Source organism: Bufo bufo, chromosome 8, assembly GCF_905171765.1.
Source record: "Bufo bufo chromosome 8, aBufBuf1.1, whole genome shotgun sequence".
Classification (NCBI taxonomy): Eukaryota; Metazoa; Chordata; class Amphibia; order Anura; family Bufonidae; genus Bufo; species Bufo bufo.
This window is the reverse complement of record NC_053396.1, coordinates 116,937,040-116,957,078: the sequence shown is the minus strand read 5'-3', so window position 1 is coordinate 116,957,078 and position 20,039 is coordinate 116,937,040. Positions and strand designations below refer to the sequence as shown.

Sequence of the window (20,039 nt, the reverse complement as noted above, 5' to 3'; positions counted from 1 at the left end):
GAAGGGTGATTCCTTTTTACTGAGAGCACCTCTCCAGTTGTTAGCACCAATCCAGTGCGCCACTTCTCTGCATTTTAATAACCTGCTACATACTGGTAAAATGTAGTTTATTGGTTTAAGGTAGCTTTATCAAAATACTTCATATTACCATACATTGTGGAGCATATAGACGCAATTTACATTATGCATCTCGATATACATTTGATTAAATGGTCAATACTTATTAACTCATTAGGGAGGTATTGTACCAATGTTTAACTATACTGTATATCCCAAGAGGTATCTCTTGTAGGCTTCTGTAACACATATCTGTAGTTCTGCTTTTGTATAATATTTTTTTTCTATGTTAAAAGTTACAATTTTTACCATTTTTTGCACTATTGTTAAGCATTTGTTTTTAGTTTTAGTTTAGCACTTTACACATGAATCTGTTTTACAATCTTTCAACTCTGATAGAGATGTCTATGGGAAAATACAAGAAAAAAAACATACTTACAATATGTTGCATTGTACCCTTATCAATTTCTTCAATTCAGTCAGTCATCTCTAAACTTCAGATCTCATCACACTATGTAGCAAAGAAGTGTGGAAGAGGTTTGTAAAATGTCTGTGCTGTCAATGTATTGGGACTGAGCCCTGTGCCTGCACTTAGGAAACACTGAGCCTGGTATTTGTAGAGGCACAGTAGGTGAACTATGGCTGACAGTTATAGGACAGTGACTGAAATGGGAGCTTAGATTGGTACTTAGATGTCTGGGCATTGTGGGCCCCATGTCTCTCTCTTAATAGGGGATAGTGACTTGCTTATGAAGAGAACTGTGACACTCTGAAAAGCTATGTGAAAAATCTGCCACAGTGTGAATGTCTATATGTCATATGGGGCAGTGGTTTATAGATGACCTCTTAGCTGAGAAGTTTCGGGTGGGTTTGCAAGGTTTGCATATTCAATGTATCTCAAAGTGTGGAAAGCATATTTATTATATCAATAGAAAATATGAAGGGCACCCACTGTCAAAGTTTAAAAGAAGAACATAAAGGCCAGGTAAAGGGCTCATATATATGTGGAATTGTGAAAATAAAACCGAACCGGAGAGGAGGAGATCTAATTAAAGCAATGTCTTAATCAGAAACGACAGAATATGGATTTTCAGTCTGAATTCCCTGGTTCCAATAGGGTTGAATAAGTCGAGTTGTTTGTATTTGAAAAAGAAGTAGTGGAATAAACGGCTAGAAGATAGGTTGGTGAATAGTATATATTGGAAATATTGGAAAATTTGAAAATTGTCTCATTCCGAAACGCGTAGGCTGGGGCATTTTGGTCCTGGAAATTATCTGTAACTCACAAAAAGTGATGTCACTGAGCGCTCGTTTCAAGGGAGCATATGAGTACAAGGAGCTGTGCTACCGTCTGGGACACGCTCTAGGAGGGCACATCTCATTGCAAACAAGACTGAATATGCATGGTGGACTGTAATAGAGGAAAAGTCATCAGCCTGTGCGCAACACTACAACACCAAATAAAACCTGTTGGAACCCGCTATTCACGACTATTGGTAGGAAGAACATACTACATGTGATTACTAATCCGTACACTTGTAATATTTACCTATCATGTTTAAGAGGTAATTTGGGTGGTGCTCTGAGTTGGTGTAGGAAGGTTAGGGTGATGCTAATGCGGACAGCTAGCTTGGTAGCACTGATTTAGAATTGGTGAAGTTTTGTGTATTGTATATACAGTAGATATCAGTTACTTTGTTTAGCTCACAGAGCATTTCCAAGACTGGACACAATTGTTTATAGGTGATTTTGAATGCACTTTCTTGCTGTTATGCCTCAAGCATAGAAGTATAATTAAAGTAGTTTAGAGTTTTCCCCCTATAATATGTAAGCAGTGTTAGTTAATAGGCCTATCCACATGACTGATGTTTAAATGTTCAGATTCCATCATGCTCCATCAAATGCCATACTGTATACTGGAGTCAGTTCTCCTGTAGAGGCACAAATATCGGTACTATTTGGTTTTCTATTTGGTTTTCCTTCCCCTCTGCATCTTCTTTGCTGGAACAAATGTTTTTTGAGTAAACTTCTTTTTTTCTCTCATTGTTACCCCATTTTCTCTTTCATGTTTCCACATATATCTTTTCTTGATTTTGGCTGTGAAGATCATATTTCTCTACTTCCCTTTTTGTTTTCTTTATGTGACACAGTTTCACTTTTTCTGGTTTTATGTCCTCTTTATTCTTATTGTTTTCACCCATACTTGTCATGAGTAAGGGTCACATTTTAAGATCTGAAATGCGTACACGCTAACACTGGGTGTCTGTACTGTGTCATTGGATATTGTATCGCTTTAGAGAATAAAGGCTATCACATTTTTATGGGAAGCTGGACGTCTCTCCTTGTATTGGATTGTACTTGTTATGTTTTTCCACTGCTATTACAGCAGTTTCCATGGCTTTCAAATCTACTGGAGACTGTGTTTAAAATGTAAATGCTTGTTAATATATTTACACAGTTGGAGAATTCCTTTAGGACTATTGTCTAAACCAGTCACTGCTCCATAGAGCTACAAAATACAAAAAGAGGTCCTCCTGTCACCACAAAATGTAATGCAAACTGAAGGCAGAATGCTATAGAGCAGGAGACACCGAGCAGATTGTGGAAAAAGATTCAGTAAAAGATATAATTTATACATGTATGTGTTTTTTCACTTCCTGTGAATACCCATCAGTATAGAGAGAAGGTATTATCAGTGACTGACAGCTATCTCTTCTACACACAATGCTATCAATCACTATCAATCACTGATAACACCTCCCCTTCTGTGCTGATAAATGTATAAATTACAGGTTTTACTGAATATATATATATGCATATATATATATATATATATATATATATATATGCATCACGGTGGCTCAGTGGTTAGCACTGGTGCCTTGCAGCGCTGGGGTCCTAGGTTCGAATCTGACCAAGGACAACATCTGCATGGAGTTTGTATGTTCTCCCCGTGTTTGCCTGGGTTTCCTCCGGGTACTCCGGTTTCCTCCCACACTCCAAAGACATACTGATAGGGACTTTAGATTGTGAGCCCCACTGGGAAAAGTTGGATGATAATGTCTGTTAGGCCTCTTTCACACTTGCGTTGTCCGGATCCGGCGTGTACTCCACTTGCGGAATTACACTCCGGATCCGGAAAAACGCAAGTGTACTGAAAGCATTTGAAGACGGAACCGTCTTCAAAATGCTTTCAGTGTTACTATGGCACCCAGGACGCTATTAAAGCTCCCGGGGCGCTCCAGAATGACGTCAGAGCGTGATCCATGCGCTTGCGATCACGTCATCCATGCGCTTGGGGCGCCCTGACGTCACTCTGGAGCGCCCCGGGAGCCGCACGGACGGTAAGTATGCCGCTCCCCGCTACACTTTACCATGGCTGCCAGGACTTTAGCGTCTTGGCAGCCATGGTAACCATTCCGAAACGACGTTTAGCTTAAGGCCGGATCCGGATCAATGCCTTTCAATGGGCATTAATTCCGGATCCGGCCTTGCGGCAAGTCTTCAGGATTTTTGGCCGGAGAAAAAGCGCAGCATGCTGCGGTATTTTCTCCGGCCAAAAAACGTTCCGTTCCGGAACTGAAGACATCCTGATGCATCCTGAACGGATTTTACTCCATTCAGAATGCATGGGGATAATCCTGATCAGGATTCTTCCGGCATAGAGCCCCGACGACGGGACTCTATGCCGGAAGAAAAGAACGCATGTGTGAAAGAGCCCTAAAGCGCTGTGGAATATAGTAGCGCTATATAAGTGCATAAAATAAATAAATAAATATATAGCAAGGATATGGCAAGCCTGGGTCCTTCAGAAGACCCCCGGCTGCCATGCTAACTACACCCGAATAGTGGATTTGCAGGGTGCTGACCAGAATACAGAAGGGTCCTTCCTCCGTCTGTCCAACTGGTCAGATGCTGCAATCATTACTGATGCAGTATCTAAGGCTTTCAACTGTAGGAATCAATATTACAGTATGTCTGATCCTAGCAGAGAAAAACAGTTGGCATCTGCATGCCCAGCTCCTGAGCCCACACCATTGTCACAATGTACAATGCGGTGCGAGTTAATTATCAGCACTCAGTGACGCTGAGCGAGGAGTTAAGGGTTGTTACTGACTCCATTTTGACTGTAACAGGAGTGTTAAAAACCAAACATACAATATATGCTTTTTACAGAAAAGTCACTGACAATCTATGATCTTCATGTTATTTTTTCGCTGGTGGAGGTGAGATGGTTTAAGCATGGTTTGGCCCAACACTGGCAGTGCACAATATGGTTGTAACAGAGTGGATCCAATGTGCCATTGAACAGCTTTAACTTGGAGCTCACAAAAGTGAGTACACCCCTCACATATTTGTAAATATTTTATTATCTCTTTTTATGGGACAACCCTGAAGATCTGACACTCTGATACAATATAAAGTAGTCAGTGTACAGATTGTATAACAGTGTCAATTTGGTGTGCCCTCAAAATAACTCAACACACAGCCATTAATGTCTAAACTACTGACAATAAAAGTGAGTACACTCCTAAGTAAAAATGGCCAAATTGTGGCCACCATTATTTCCAGCACTGCCATAACACTCTTGCGCATGGAGCTCACTAGAGCTTCACAGGTTGCTACTGGAATCCCCTTCCACTCCTCCATTAAATCACAGAGCTGGTGGATGTTAGAGACCTGGCTCTCCTCCACCTTCCGTTTGAGGATGCCCCACAGATGCTCAATAGGGTTTAGGTCTGGAGACATACTTGGCCAGTCCAACACCTTTACCCTCAGTTTCTTTAGCAAGGCAGTGGTCGTCTTGGAGGTTCGTGTGGGGTCGTTATTGTGTTGGAATACTGCCCTGTGGCCCATTTTCCAAAGGGAGCGGATCATGCTGTGTTTCAGTATCTCACAGTACTGTTGGCATTCATGCTTCCCTCAATGAACTGTAGCTCCCCACAGCCGGCAACTCTCATGCAGCCCCAAACCATGACACTCCCACCACCATGCTTGACTGTAGGCAAGACACACTTGTACTCCTCACCTGGTTTCTGCCACACATGCTTGACTAGTGTTGAGCGTGAATATTCGAATAGCGAATATTTATAGCGAATATCGCAACTTCGCTAATTCGCAAATATTTTGAATATAGTGCTATATATTCGCTATATCGAATATTCGTCATTTTTTTACATCTGAAAACATAATTCCTCCCTGCTTCTTTCTTGTGGGTCAATGAGTCATTGGCCCACAAGCAACTTAAGCAGGAAGGAATAATGTTTTCATATGGAAAAAAAATGACGAATATTCTAAAAAACGAATATATAGCAATATAGCGAATATATTCGTTATGTAGAATATTCGTTTTTCTTTTTTTATATTTAATGTGTACTGTTATTCCACTTCGGCATACTCCTCCCCGACAAGCGTCCTCATCACCATGGGAACACCTGTCGGTTAGAAAATACCATCGGATCTGAGTTTTCCCTGAGATTGTGAAAACTCAGATCCGATGGTATATTCTAACCCACAGGCGTCCCCATGGTGATGGGGATGCTTGTCGGGGAGGAGTATGCAAAAGTGGAATAACAGTACACATTAAAAAAAAAAAGACGAATATTCTAAATATATATTCGCTATATTGCTATAACTTAGTTTTTTAGAATATTCCTCATATTCTAAAACAAGAATATATAGCAATATAGCGAATATTTGTTAAATACACATATAGACTGCAATTTAGGTAATATAGTGCTATAAATGTTTTTTTCATAGTCTTATTTTTTTTTTTCTCTTATGAACAGATTTGAAGAAAAAAGGTTATAGCATTATATTAGCTAAATTGCAATCTATATGTGTATGTTACGAATATTCGCTATATTGCTATATATTCGTTTTTCAGAATATTCGTCATATTCTAAAACACGAATATATAGCAATATGGCAAATATTCGCTAAATACAAATATAGAGCAATTTAGCTAATATAGTGCTATAATCTTTTTTTTTATAGTCTTATTTTTTATTAAAAAAAATATTATAGCTAAATTGCTCTGTATTTTCTCGAATATTCGCTATATTGCTATATATTCTTGTTTTAGAATATGACGAATATTCTTAAAACAAATATATATCACTATATTTACTGCTATATATTCTATTTTAATCAACTTCGCATTACGCGATTTTTACAATTTAGATTAATCGCAATCGCGAAAATAATCTCGAATACGAATATTAGCGAATATTCTAGCGAATATTCGCTAAATATGGCGAATTCGAATATGGAACCTGCCGCTCATCACTATCCATATTGTTGAATGGATTAGGCAGTGGCTGAGGGACAGACAACAGAGGGTTGTAGTCAGTGGAGTATATTCAGACCATGGTCTTATTACCAGTGGGGTACCTCAGGGATCTGTTCTGGGACCCACATTGTTTAATATCTTTATCAGCGAAATTGCAGAAGGCCTCGATGGTAAGGTGTGTCTTTTTGCTGATGACGCAAAGATTTGTAACACGGTTGATGTTCCTGGAGAGATACACCAAATGGAAAAGGATTTATGAAAACTAGAGGAATGGTCAAAAATCTGGCAACTAAAATTTAATGTTGATAAGTGCAAGATAATGCACCTGGGGCGTAAAAACCCAAGAGCAGAATATAAAATCAGTGATGCAGTCCTAACCTCAGTATCTGAGGAAAGGGATTTAGGGGTCATTATTTCAGAAGACTTAAAGGTAGGCAGACAATGTCATAGAGCAGCAGGAAATGCTAGCAGAATGCTTGGGTGTATAGGGAGAGGCATTACCAGTAGAAAGAGGGAGGTGCTCATGCCGCTCTACAGAGCACTAGTGAGACCTCATTTGGAGTATTGTGCGCAGTACTGGAGACCATATCTCCAGAAGGATATTGATACTTTGGAGAGAGTTCAGAGAAGAGCTACTAAACTAGTACATGGATTGCAGGATAAAACTTACCAGGAAAGATTAAAGGACCTAAACATGTATAGCTTGGAAGAAAGACGAGACAGAGGGGATATGATAGAAACTTTTAAATACATAAAGGGAATCAACAAGATAAAAGAGGAGAGAATATTTAAAAGAAGAAAAACTGCTACAAAAGGACAAAGTTTTAAATTAGAGGGGCAAAGGTTTAAAAGTAATATAAGGAAGTATTACTTTACTGAGAGAGTAGAGGATGCATGGAATAGCCTTCCTGCAGAAGTGGTAGCTGCAAATACAGTGAAGGAGTTTAAGCATGCATGGGATAGGCATAAGGCCATCCTTCATATAAGATAGGGCCAAGGGCTATTCATAGTATTCAGTATATTGGGCAGACTAGATGGGCAAAATGGTTATTTTCTGCTGACACATTCTATGTTTATATGTATGTTTCTATGGTTGACACCATCTGAACCAAATAAGTTTATCTTGGTCTCATCAGACCACAGGACATGGTTTCAGTAATCCATGTCCTTAGTCTGCTTGACTTCAGCAGACTGTTTGCAGGCTTTCTCATACATCATCTTTAAAAGAGGGTTCCTTTAGGGACAACAGCCATGAAGACCAATTTGATGCAGTATGCAGTGTATGGTCTGAGCACTGACAAGCTGATCCCCCCACCCCTTTAACAAGACAGGTTCCTCTCAGAACAGGAATCTCCATGGTCGATAGTTAAAGTGCTGTATGGTCTTGGCCACCATGCTGCATCTCAGTTTCAGAGTGTTGGCAATCTTCTTCTTAAAGCCTAGGCCATCTTTATGCAGAGCAATAATTCTTTTTTTCAGATCCTCAGAGAGTTCTTTGCCATGAGGTGCCATGTTGAACTTCCAGTAACCAGTATGAGAGTGTGTGAGAGGTATAACACCAAATTTAACACACCTGCTCCCCATTCACACCTGAGACCTTGTAATAGCAATGAGTCACATGACACCAGGGAGGGAAAATGGCTAATAGTGCACAATTTGGCCATTTTCACTTAGAGGTGTACTAAAGTTTGTTGCCAGTGGTTTAGACATTAATGGCTGTTAGGGGCTACCAAATTGTTACCGGACAGAAAAAAATCGCAAAGAATTGCGGACCCACAAGGAGCCTTAACTACCACCAAAGAAATTGCACAAAAATCTTTGCATAGTAAATATAAATAAACTTTATTGACAATGTAAAATACATACATGAAGATAAAAAAAGGCAGCACAAAGGTGGAACACAAGGGAGAGGAATAGGACCCAAGGAGGGGCTGGGAGGTCAGCACACCAGGAGTCAGGGAAAAATATATTATAATAATCAGATGCTGGTCACCAAGACACCTCAAGACAATAAGCCCCAAGCAATGGCAAATGGAGACAAATGTGAGGATAAACAGACTTGGTGATTAAAAGAAAAGGATAAGCATACCCTGAGTGGTGTGTCGATCTCTCACCAACCTCCTGACCCAACGCAGTTTCGCCAGTAATCTGGCTGCTTCTTTTTATCTTCATGTATGTATTTTACATTGTCAATAAAGTTTATTTATATTTACTATGCGAAGAATAATGGCTGTTAGTAGAGTTGTTTTGAGGGCAAACCAAATTTACACTGTTAGACAAGCTGTACACTGACTACTTTACATTGTATAAATGTGTCATATCTTCAGTGTTGTCCCATGAAAAGATATAATAAAATATTTACAAAAATGTGACAGCTGTACTCACATTTGTGAGATACTGTATAAGGATTAATTATACAATTAAATTCATAAAAGACCTGGACTAAGGAGAGTAAAATATATTGAGCTATATGCCCATATATTAAATTATAACTAAGAAATAAGAAACAAAACCCTGTTATAAACAGTTATATACTGTAATGTGTTGGTTTCACTGAATAAAACATCAAGGACTTGGGTACAGCTATCGATCGTGTAATAGAATGAAATAACAGTGCACATTTTCCAGTAGAATTGACATACCTGGAATTACTAGCCATACAGCAATGTGCAGCAAAAATTGTACCATGTTAGCCACAAAAAACTATGTGATGTTGAATTCTTTTTTGTTAATAAAAAGAAAAGTATTATGGGAGTCTTGCCATTGTACACCACCTTCACCATTTTTGAAAAAGGTAGTATATAGGTTGGAGTGGTTAATAATGCTAATTAGATTTCAGAGTTATTATTGTGCCTTTTCAAAAAATGGTGCAGTAAAAAGGTGGACAAGCTCAGTAAGGGGATGACATAGGAAAAGTGGAGTAGTATTTCTAGACAGTTTAAAGATGCAGAAAATCGATCAAACATCATGTACGTTTTGATACATTTGTCTCACCTTCAAAATCGACTTTAAAAAGTTGCATCTTGAGACATTGCCCCCAATTCTCTATACACAGCAGAGAGCACTGTGGTTTCACTATTGTGTGGGATAACTGGATCACCCAAGATACTCTGTGCAGTGATGGATAATTTGCAATTGAATCAGTCAAAGGATCTTTAGCCTTACTCCTGGCTTTTGACATATTTGGATATAAATAGGTCAAAATATCAAAATATATAGTCAGGATGGGGACGGGTGAGAAATTCGGCCGCAGCACAGCAAACATGCCGAGAGGCGGCCGGTCAAAAATTGCAGCATGTTTCTTGCAGTTCCACAGATCTTGGGCTAATGGATATGTTGATAGATGTTGTTGTGGTTATAAAACAATCAATGAAATAGAATATAGGTGAGTAGTATTCAAGAGTGGGTTTCAATTTTAATATTAGGCCATATGCGTTCCGAGGCTCCTGTTCCCTTCCTCAGTAGCCAAAATTGTAACATGGAAGAAGCCACCACCTTCCAATTTATATAGGACTTAAGGTCACATAAAAAAGACAGACTGGATCCCAAAGAATGCATAAATTATAGCTTGTGACTAGGGTTGAGAGAATCGTATCAGTTCATTTATTCACATAAATTACTATATCAAAATAAAAAGTTTAACTACTTTTGGCAGTGTGAGCTGGTGCCAAGTCCTGCTGGAAAATGTAATCAGCATCCCCATAAAGCTTGTTAGCAAAGAGAAGCATGAAGTGCTCTAAAATTTCTTGGTAGACAGCTGTGCTGATTTTGAACTTGATATAACACAGTAGACCAACCCCAGCAGATGACATGGCTCCCCAAACCATCACTGACTGGAAACTTCACACTAGACCTCAAACAACTTGGACTGTGTCCCCTCCACTCTTCCCCCAGACTCTGAAACCTTTATCTCCAAATGAAATGCAAAATTTACAGTCCATAAATATTGGGACATTAACACAATTCTAACATTCTTCCTTTCCATCACTCTGGTACAAGTTGATCTTGGTCTCATCTGTCCATAGGATGTTGTTCCAGAACTGTGAAGGCTTTTTTAGATGTCGTTTGGCAAACTCTAATCTGGCCTTCCTGTTTTTGAGCCTCACCAGTGGTTTCCATCTTGTGGTGAACCCTCTGTATTCACTCTGGTGAAGTCTTCTCTTGATTGTTGACTTTGACACAATTACACCTACCTCCTGGAGAGTGTTTTTGATCTGGCCAACTGTTGTGAAGGGTGTTTTCTTCACCAGGGAAAGATTTCTTCGGTCATCCACCAGGGTTGTTTTCCGTGGTCTTCCGGGTCTTTTGGTGTGCTGAATGTTCCAAACTGTTGTTTTGGCCATGCCTAATGTTTTTTATATCTCTCTGATGGGTTTGTTTTGTTTTTCAGCCTAATGATGGCTTGCTTCACTGATAGTGACAGCTCTTTGAATGTCATCTTGAGAGTTGACAGCAACAGATTCCAAATGCAAATAGCACACTTGAAATGAACTCTGGACCTTTTATCTGCTCATTGTAATTGGAATAATGAAGGAATAACACACACCTGGCCATGGAACAGCTGAGAAGCCAATTGTCCTATTACTTTTGGGCCCTTAACAAGTGAAAGGCACATATGCAAACAGTTGTAATTCCTACACCGTTCACCTGATTTGGATGTTAATACCTTCAAATTAAAGCTAACAGTCTGCAGTCAAAGCACATTTTGTTCGTTTCATTTCAAATCCATTGTGGTGGTGTATAGAGCTAAAAATTTTAGAATTGTGTCGATGTCCCAATATTTATGGACCTGACTGTACTTTCTTACTTTGGACCAATGAGCAACAGTCCAGTTCTTTTTCTCCTTAGTCCAGCTAAGACGCTTCTGACGTTGTGTCTGGGTCATGAGTGACTTGACACAAGGAATGCAACAGTAACAGAAACTTGTGCAGGTGCTTTGTGTTCATTAGCTGATTAGAGTGTGGCACCATGAGTCTATAATATTGAACTTTTTCACAATATTCAAATTTCTGAGATACTGACTTTTGGGTTTTTATTAGCTGTAAGCCATAATTATCAACATTAAAAGAAAAAAACGCTTGAAATAGATCACACTGTGTGTAATGAATCTATATAATATATGAATTTCTCGTTTTGAATTGAATTACTGAAATAAATAAACTTTTCAATAATATTCTAATTTATTGAGATGCTTTAGTACAGGCATGCTCAACCTGCGGCCCTCCAGCTGTTGTAAAACTACAACTCCCACAATGCCCTGCTGTAGGCTGATAGCTGTAGGCTGTTTGGGCATGCTGGGAGTTGTAGCTTTGCAACAGCTGGATGGCCGCAGGTTGAGCATGCCTGCTTTAGTACATATCGTGATACCTCTATTTTATACAAAAAAAAGTAATGCATAAAACAAGTAATGCAAAATACCTATAAATCACTGGTAGCTTTTCGCACCTAAAGTTAGGTAAATGTATAGAATACAGATATCTGACCCAAGATCTGCCCACCCTTCCCAATCAGCTGTTGCATAGTAGTTCCAGCACCAAAGGTCAGCACTGAAACTACAGTTCCAATCATTGCGCACTTCCGTGGGAGCAGCGTTGCAGTAACCAGTTTTGTCCACTACACAAAGGATGGAGCTGTGTAGTTTATAGTGCTGACTTTCGACGCTGGAGCTATAAGTTAACAGCTGATTGGCAGGAGTGGAGGGAGTTCGACCCCTGCCAATGAAACTTTGAAGAATTATCCTGAGGATAGGCCATCACTTGTAAAATCTTGGACAACCCCTTAAAGCTTCCTAAGGTCCATTGTCCAAAAGAAAATTATAGTCTTCAGGTTTTACATAGTAACATAGTAACATAGTACATAAGGCCGAAAAAAGACATTTGTCCATCCAGTTCGGCCTGTTATCCTGCAAGTTGATCCAGAGGAAGGCAAAAAAGGTTTTGATTGATTATATTGGCTTAGACCTATAAGAAAAGGGTTAATTCCAATAATTTATTTGGCATTTAATTCAAGAAAATAAAGTATGCTCGAGTTCATGGTAGATCGGAGAATAATCTAAAAATAGAGGCAGTAGACAGATTTCTTGACAGGAAAAAACATTGAAGGTCTATAGTGGGTTTTCTATCACTATGGTTGTGAAGGGGATGTAATGTACACTGCTCAAAAAAATAGGGAACACAAAAATAACACATCCTAGATCTGAATTAATTAAATATTCTTCTGAAATACTTTGTTCTTTACATAGTTGAATGTGCTGACAACAAAATCACACAAAAATAAAAAAAATGGAAATCAAATTTTTCAACCCATTGAGGTCTGGATTTGGAGTCACCCTCAAAATTAAAGTGGAAAAACACACTACAGGCTGATCCAACTTTGATGTAATGTCCTTAAAACAAGTCAAAATGAGGCTCAGTAGTGTGTGTGGCCTCCACGTGCCTGTATAGAAACATAGAATGTGTCGGCAGATAAGAACCATTTGGCCCATCTAGTCTGCCCAATATATCTGAATCCTATTAATAGTCCCTGGCCCTATCTTATATGAAGGATAGCCTTATGCCTATCCCATGCATGCTTAAACTCCTTCACTGTATTTGCAGCTACCACTTCTGCAGGAAGGCTATTCCATGCATCCACTACTCTCTCAGTAAAGTAATACTTCCTTATATTACTTTTAAACCTTTGCCCCTCTAATTTAAAACTGTGTCCTCTTGTGGTAGTTTTTCTTCTTTTAAATATGCTCTCCTCCTTTACAGAGTTGATTCCCTTTATGTATTTAAAAGTTTCTATCATATCCCCTCTGTCTCTTCTTTCTTCCAAGCTATACATGTTTAGGTCCTTTAACCTTTCCTGGTAAGTTTTATCCTGCAATCCATGTAATAGTTTAGTAGCTCTTCTCTGAACTCTCTCTAGAGTATCTATATCCTTCTAGAGATATGGCCTCCAGTACTGCGCACAATACTCCAAGTGAGGTCTCACCAGTGTTCTGTACAGCGGCATAAGCATTTCACTCTTTCTACTGCTTATACCTCTCCCTATACATCCAAGCATTCTGCTGGCATTTCGTGCTGCTCTATTACATTGTCTTCCCACCTTTAAGTCTTCTGAAATAATTACTCCTAAATCCCTTTCCTCAGATACTGAGGTCAGGACTGTGTCAAATATTCTATATTCTGCCCTTGGGTTTTTACGCCCCAGGTGCATTATCTTGCACTTATCCACATTAAATGTATGACCTCCCTACAACGCCTGTGCATGCTCCTGATGAGGTGGCGGACGGTCTCCTGAGGGATCTCCTCCCAGACCTGGACTAAAGCATCTGCCAACTCCTGGACAGTCTGTGGTGCAACGTGACGTTGGTGGATAGAGTGAGACATGATGTCCCAGATGTGCTCAATTGGATTCAGGTCTGGGGAACGGGCGGGCCAGTCCATAGCATCAATGCCTTCGTCTTGCAGGAACTGCTGACACACTCCAGCCACATGAGGTCTAGCATTGTCTTGCATTAGGAGGAACCCAGGGCCAACCGCACCAGCATATGGTCTCACAAGGGGTCTGAGGATCTCATCCTAATGGCAGTCAGGCTACCTCTGGCGAGCACATGGAGGGCTGTGCAGCCCTCCAAAGAAATGCCACCCCACACCATTACTGACCAAATGCCAAACCGGTCATGCTGGAGGATGTTGCAGGCAGCAGAACGTTCTCCATGGCGTCTCAAGCCTTTGTCACGTCTGTCACATGTGCTCAGTGTGAACCTGCTTTCATCTGTGAAGAGCACAGGGCACCAGTGGCGAATTTGCCAATATTGGTGTTCTCTGGCAAATGCCAAACGTCCTGCACGGTGTTGGGCTGTAAGCACAACCCCCACCTGTGGACGTCGGGCCCTCATATCACCCTCATGGAGTCTGTTTCTGACCGTTTGAGCAGACACATGCATATTTGTGGCCTGCTGGAGGTCATTTTGCAGACCTCTGGCAGTGCTCCTCCTGTTCCTCCTTGCACAAAGGCGGAGGTAGCGGTCCTGCTGCTGGGTTGTTGCCCTCCTACGGCCTCCTCCACGTCTCCTGATGTACTGGCCTGTCTCCTGGTAGCGCCTCCATGCTCTGGACACTATGCTGACAGACACAGCAAACCTTCTTGCCACAGCTCGCATTGATGTGCCATCCTGGATAAGCTGCACTACCTGAGCCACTTGTGTGGGTTGTAGACTCCGTCTCATGCTACCACTAGAGTGAAAGCACCGCCAGCATTCAAAAGTGACCAAAACATCAGCCAGGAAGCATAGGAACTGAGAAATGGTCTGTGGTCACCACCTGCAGAACCACTCCTTTATTGGGGGTGTCTTGCTAATTGCCTATAATTTCCACCTGTTGTCTATCCCATTTGCACAACAGCATGTGAAATTGATTGTCACTGAGTGTTGCTTCCTAAGTGGACAGTTTGATTTCACAGAAGTGTGATTGACTTGGAGTTACATTGTGTTGTTTAAGTGTTCCCTTTATTTTTTTGAGCAATGTATATTATTTTGTTTCTATTTTTTATGTTATGATGATAAAAGACATGTAAAAGGGATCGTCCTATGACCAACTAATATAGTATGAATGAATCAGTAAAAGGGGTTGTGCAGTTTTCTCATATTGATGACCTATCCTCAGGATATCGACATTAATCTGACCCCCGACACCCTTACCAATCAGCTGCTTGAAAAGAATGCAGCTCTCAACTCCTTTAAAAGGGGAAAACTGATGTAAATGAACGGTTGTCCAAAATGGACATAAATCCCGATGACTGACCTTTGGGTTATATTGTATGGTGGCATGGTGACTTGGTCATTAGCCATGTTGCTTTCAGCATCCTGAATTCGAATCTGACCAGGGTGAGCATCTGCATGGAGTTATACCTATATTTATGTAAGTTACCTTTAAGTACTTCACTTTACTCCCACGCTCCAAAAAATAAACTGACAGGGTAATAGGTTTCCTACGAAATTGTGTGTGTTTTACAGCAGATAAGCAAATTAGATTGTGAGCCATTTGGTATAAGAATTGATATGCATGATGGCAAGCTCTGCACAGTGCTATAGAAGCAATATGAATAAATGAATTGCTTTATCAGGTTCCCTCACAATAAACTGATCTCACTGCTTGGATCCCCTCCTCCCATGATCAGCTCTATGCAGAGGAAATAATCTGCACTGATTAAATGAAGCATACCACAGTATTTACTGAACTCAAAAGCAAACATTTTAAAGGAAATGTGTTTCCTTTAATGTCTGCATTCGCATCAATATGATCAGGTATAGATGTCATATGCAATCACGAAACTATATGCAATTATTTAAATGGATCATTTATATTTTCAGGAAAGAAGGTGTTAGCCACATTAGATTTTAAGTTGATCAAAATTTTCTATGTATATAAGCAATCTTATCACAGACACAAAAAATTATAATATTTGTCGTATTTGCATTGATTAACCTTCCCAGCTTTTAGCAATACATGTGTCATTTGGGTCTTACCTTCTCCAAGGAACAAGCTTACTTCTGATTATCTGCTATGCAGAGGAGATCTTGTATCATTTAGTCTTTACGAACTGTTTTGGCAAGAAATATCACACAGAAAACTAAAGAGGAAACAGTGAATGTTAATCAGGAAAAGTAGAGACATATACACAATGAAGTTAATTATTCTCAAAGGAAGTGAGTCGAAAACAGCAGTCAAAGTAATCCACATAATATGGTATAACACTAGATTTTACCGAAAGGTAAACAGATAATCTTATGATCAGGAATTTGTTCAGCATGTACAATGAAAATCTTTTGCTTGCAGTCAGACTATATTCACATGACAGGTGAACATAGCTGTGTGATGCCCATACCACGGGCATGTTAATAAACGTTGGAGTCTATGGAAGTATTCACATGACTGTTTTTTATGCTCCTAGGTGGCGCTGGAGTGGCAGCTTGTTACAGCAGCTCCTGCTCACCTTGAGGTCTTATTACTGTACTTAAGAGGGATTACACTATGGATAACCATTTAAGGACTTGGATATGGATCTTTGCAGCACTTTTTATTGTTTTTTCACTGGAAACGATTGTGTCTGGAGATCCTGTTTGGAGCCAAGGATCTATTGTTTACACTAGGGAGCAGCCGCAGCAGCTTACTTAGGCTACTTTCACACCTGCGTTAGGTGCGGATCCGTCTGGTATCTGCACAGACGGATCCGCACCTATAATGCAAACGCTTAGATCCGTTCAGAGCGGATCCGTTTGCATTACCATGAACAAAAAAAAAAAATTTTTTTTTTTTTTTTTTTGTTCATGATAATGCAAACAGATCCGTTTTGACTTTACATTGAAAGTCAATGGGGGACGGATCCGTTTGAAAATTGAGCCATACTGTGTCATCTTCAAACGGATCCGTCCCCATTGACTTCCATTATAAGTCTGGACGGATCCGTTTGCCTCCGCACGGCCAGGCGGACACCCGAACGCTGCAAGCAGCGTTCAGGTGTCCGCTCACTGAGCGGAGCGGAGGCTGAACGCTGGCAGGCGGATGCATTCTCAGCGGATCCGCCTCCATTGAGAATGCATCAGGGCTGGACGGCTGCGTTCAGGACCGCTCGTGAGCCCCTTCAAACGGAGCTCACGAGCGGACACCTGAACGCAGGTGTGAAAGTAGCCTAGACATACAGCAGGGCTGCATGCTACTAGACCAGACATCACTGATGAACTAAGGAAGAGAAGGAGATGAGGGTGCAGAACTGGGGCTTTTGGAGGGCCAGGAGGAGATGTTATAGACCTGTTCTCCCCTCCATCATTATGGGTGCAACGTGCCCCCCCCCCCAGGGTTGACCGAGTCCCAGTGTATTAGGAATGCTGAGTGGTGATATAGTCTTAATAGTTTTGTGTGTCATGGTGCTCCTACCTGGATACTGTTGCTCCCCAGGTTAGGCTCCATAGCATGCAAGGGAGCTGAGGTTGGAGGAATAAGTTGAGTCCAGATGTGGTAAAGTTCAATAGTTTTACTTGAATAAACTTGCATCCAAACAATACTTGATCTTTCTCTTGGCTCCCGCAGGTTAAGGGTAAACTGGCAGATGTACTTGATCACTTTGCTTTATCTCTCTCTTTTGTGCTAATCTCTGGCTTCCATCTGGTTACTGGACTTTCTTGCAGTTCTGGTACCATTGAGTGGGGTGCCTTTGGTCGTCGACCCCCTGATAATACTCAGCCTATGAACTGCCTGGAGCCGGGGTGGTCTTCAAGCTGCTTTGCCTGTAAACCTCCAGCTGCAGGAGGGGGCACTTCCCTCACTGCGCAATGTTATCTCCTCACCTTCCAACTCTCAACTCCACTATAGCTTCCTGCAACCCCTTGGTAGGAAGCAGGACTAGCCTACATCTGTCCAAAAGGAGGGAGAATGGAATAATAAGTTTGATTCTAACTAAAGATCTCTACCAGAAACACTGCGATCTGCTGGACAACCAGGCACAGTGCATGTGATAACAAGACATAAGCTACAAAGCAATACTATCAAGGCACAATATCAAAGGACCTGTAATCAAACACGGAGATGACATTCTTTGTTAGCCATTAGAGACAGTAGCTAGGTGAAGAAATGGTAGTGCCTGCTCTGGGGTACTACACGGGCAACGTGAGATCTCATTCTAATAAGATAGATTAACTGGTGTTGCTGACAAGAGAAAAGAAAAGGGGCGGCACAGTAACATAGACAGTCCAACTCAGACAGCGGAGCGTGTGTAAAGGGCTGCTCAGGATCTGCACACTAGCGGTGGTGCTCAGCTACTAACAGTGAAGAGGTAATCACAATCGCAATGAAGGAGAAGGAATAAGTAGCGGCACTCACCAGTGTGATGTAACAAAACAGGTACTTTATTCCGGGGGGCAGACAATTCTTATGCACGCATGTGGAGAGCGACGGCCGTTTCGCGCTAGCAAGCGCTTCCTCAGGCTCTGCGTCGGCGCATGTGTTGCGCGTCACCCTTTTAAATAGCGGCACTAACGGTTGTCAAGGAAATCGACAACACAGCTGTGCCTTCATTCAAGGTCAATACAAAGATACATGCAACCAAAAAACAACAAATAACAGGCGGTACAGTTTTGCAATACAAATCAAAGTTACTTTTGCATTACGTGGCTACAAAAAGGAATTTAAATCGTTCCTGTCATTTAAACCGAGCTCACCCAAGGCCTGGGTGCGCAGAATCCACCTGGCTTCCCTCTGCAGGAGGAGACGGCGTCTATCTCGCCCCTGCAGAGGGGTAGACACAGTCTCCAGCCCTGTAAAGGAGATACGATCAGTGCTGCCTCCATGTGCACTTCTGATGTGCTCTATGAATCTCGAGCAACCTTTACCCGTTTTAACAGAGTTAAAGTGTTCTCTTACTCTTTCGAGCATACACCTAAAGGGTTAACAAAGTTTCTAAAGTAACTTTTGAATACCTTGAGGAGTGTAGTTTCTTAGATGGGGTAACTTTTTTGGAGTTTCTAGTCTAGGCTACATCAGGGGGGCTTCTAATGGGACATGGTGTGAATAAACCAGTCCATCAAAATCTGCCTTTCAGAAACCATATGGCGTTCCCTTCGTTCTATGCCCTGCCGTGTGGCTATATAGCCATTTACGACCACATATGGGGTGTTTCTGCAAACTACAGAATCAGGGCAATAAATATTTAGTTTTGTTTGGCTGTTAACCCTTGCTTTATTACCGGAAAAAAAGGATTCAAATGGAAATTTTGATAAAAAATTGGTGTTTTGGCATTGTTTTTATTTTATATTTTTAACGCTGTTCATCCGAGGGGTTTGGTCAAATGTTATTTTTATAGGGCAAATTCTTACAGACGCGGCGATACCTAATATTTCTACATTTTAAAATTTATTTAGATTTTACACTATATTATCATTTTAGGAACAAAAAAATATTATTTTAGTATCTCCATAGCCTTGGAGATACAGGTTTTTTTTAGGTTTTTTTTGGGGCGACTATCTAATGTAGGGGCTCATTTTTTTGCGGGATGAGATGGCGGTTTTATTGGCACTAATTGGGGGTGCATATGACATTTTGATTGCTCGCTATTACACTTTTTGTGAAGTTAGGTGACAAAAAAAGCTTTTTTTTACACTTTTTTTTTTTTTTTTTTTTTTAACGTTGTTCATCCGGGGGGGTTGGGTTAAATGTTATTTTTATAGAGAAGATTTTTATGGATGCGGCGATGCCCAATATGTATGGCTCTCAGACTTTGGAGACACTAAGCAGGCATCTTCAAGCTGCGGCCCTCCAGATGTTGTAAAACTACAATTCCCACCATGCCCTGCTGATAGCTGTAGGTTGTCTGGGCATGCTGGGAGTTATAGTTTTACAACATCTGGAGGGCCGCAGTTTGAGGATGCCTGCACTGAAACTAATATTTTTGGGGAAAAAATTTGTTTCAGTGTCTCCAAAGTCTGAGAGCCATAGTTTTTTATGTTCTCTAGGGCAGTGTTTCCCAACCAGTGTGCCTCCAGCTGTTGCAAAACTACACCTCCCAGCATGTCCGCACAGCCAAATGCAGTCCGGGCATGCTGGGAGTTGTAGTTTTGCAACAGCTGGAGGCACTCTGGTTGGGAAACACTGCTCTAGGGGACTGTTGGGGTTTATAAAAATGTTGTACTCCATGGAAGTGTGATACTCCC

General features: G+C 40.9%; 1 protein-coding gene across 2 annotated transcripts in view; it reads right to left on the bottom strand.

The window, feature by feature from the left end:
* SH2D1A (SH2 domain containing 1A) overlaps nucleotides 1-15,954 on the bottom strand; it is a 121,470-nt gene extending 105,516 nt beyond the window's left edge. Inside the window, exon 1 of one of the 2 annotated variants that reach the window (XM_040405742.1) lies at nucleotides 15,864-15,954. The gene's annotated coding sequence lies outside the window, so the exon portion shown is untranslated. Of the gene's footprint in view, nucleotides 1-10,202; nucleotides 10,276-15,863 lie in introns of those variants that run through there. The other variant, XM_040405745.1, reaches the window with a different exon arrangement.
* Nucleotides 15,955-20,039: the final 4,085 nt, after the last annotated feature.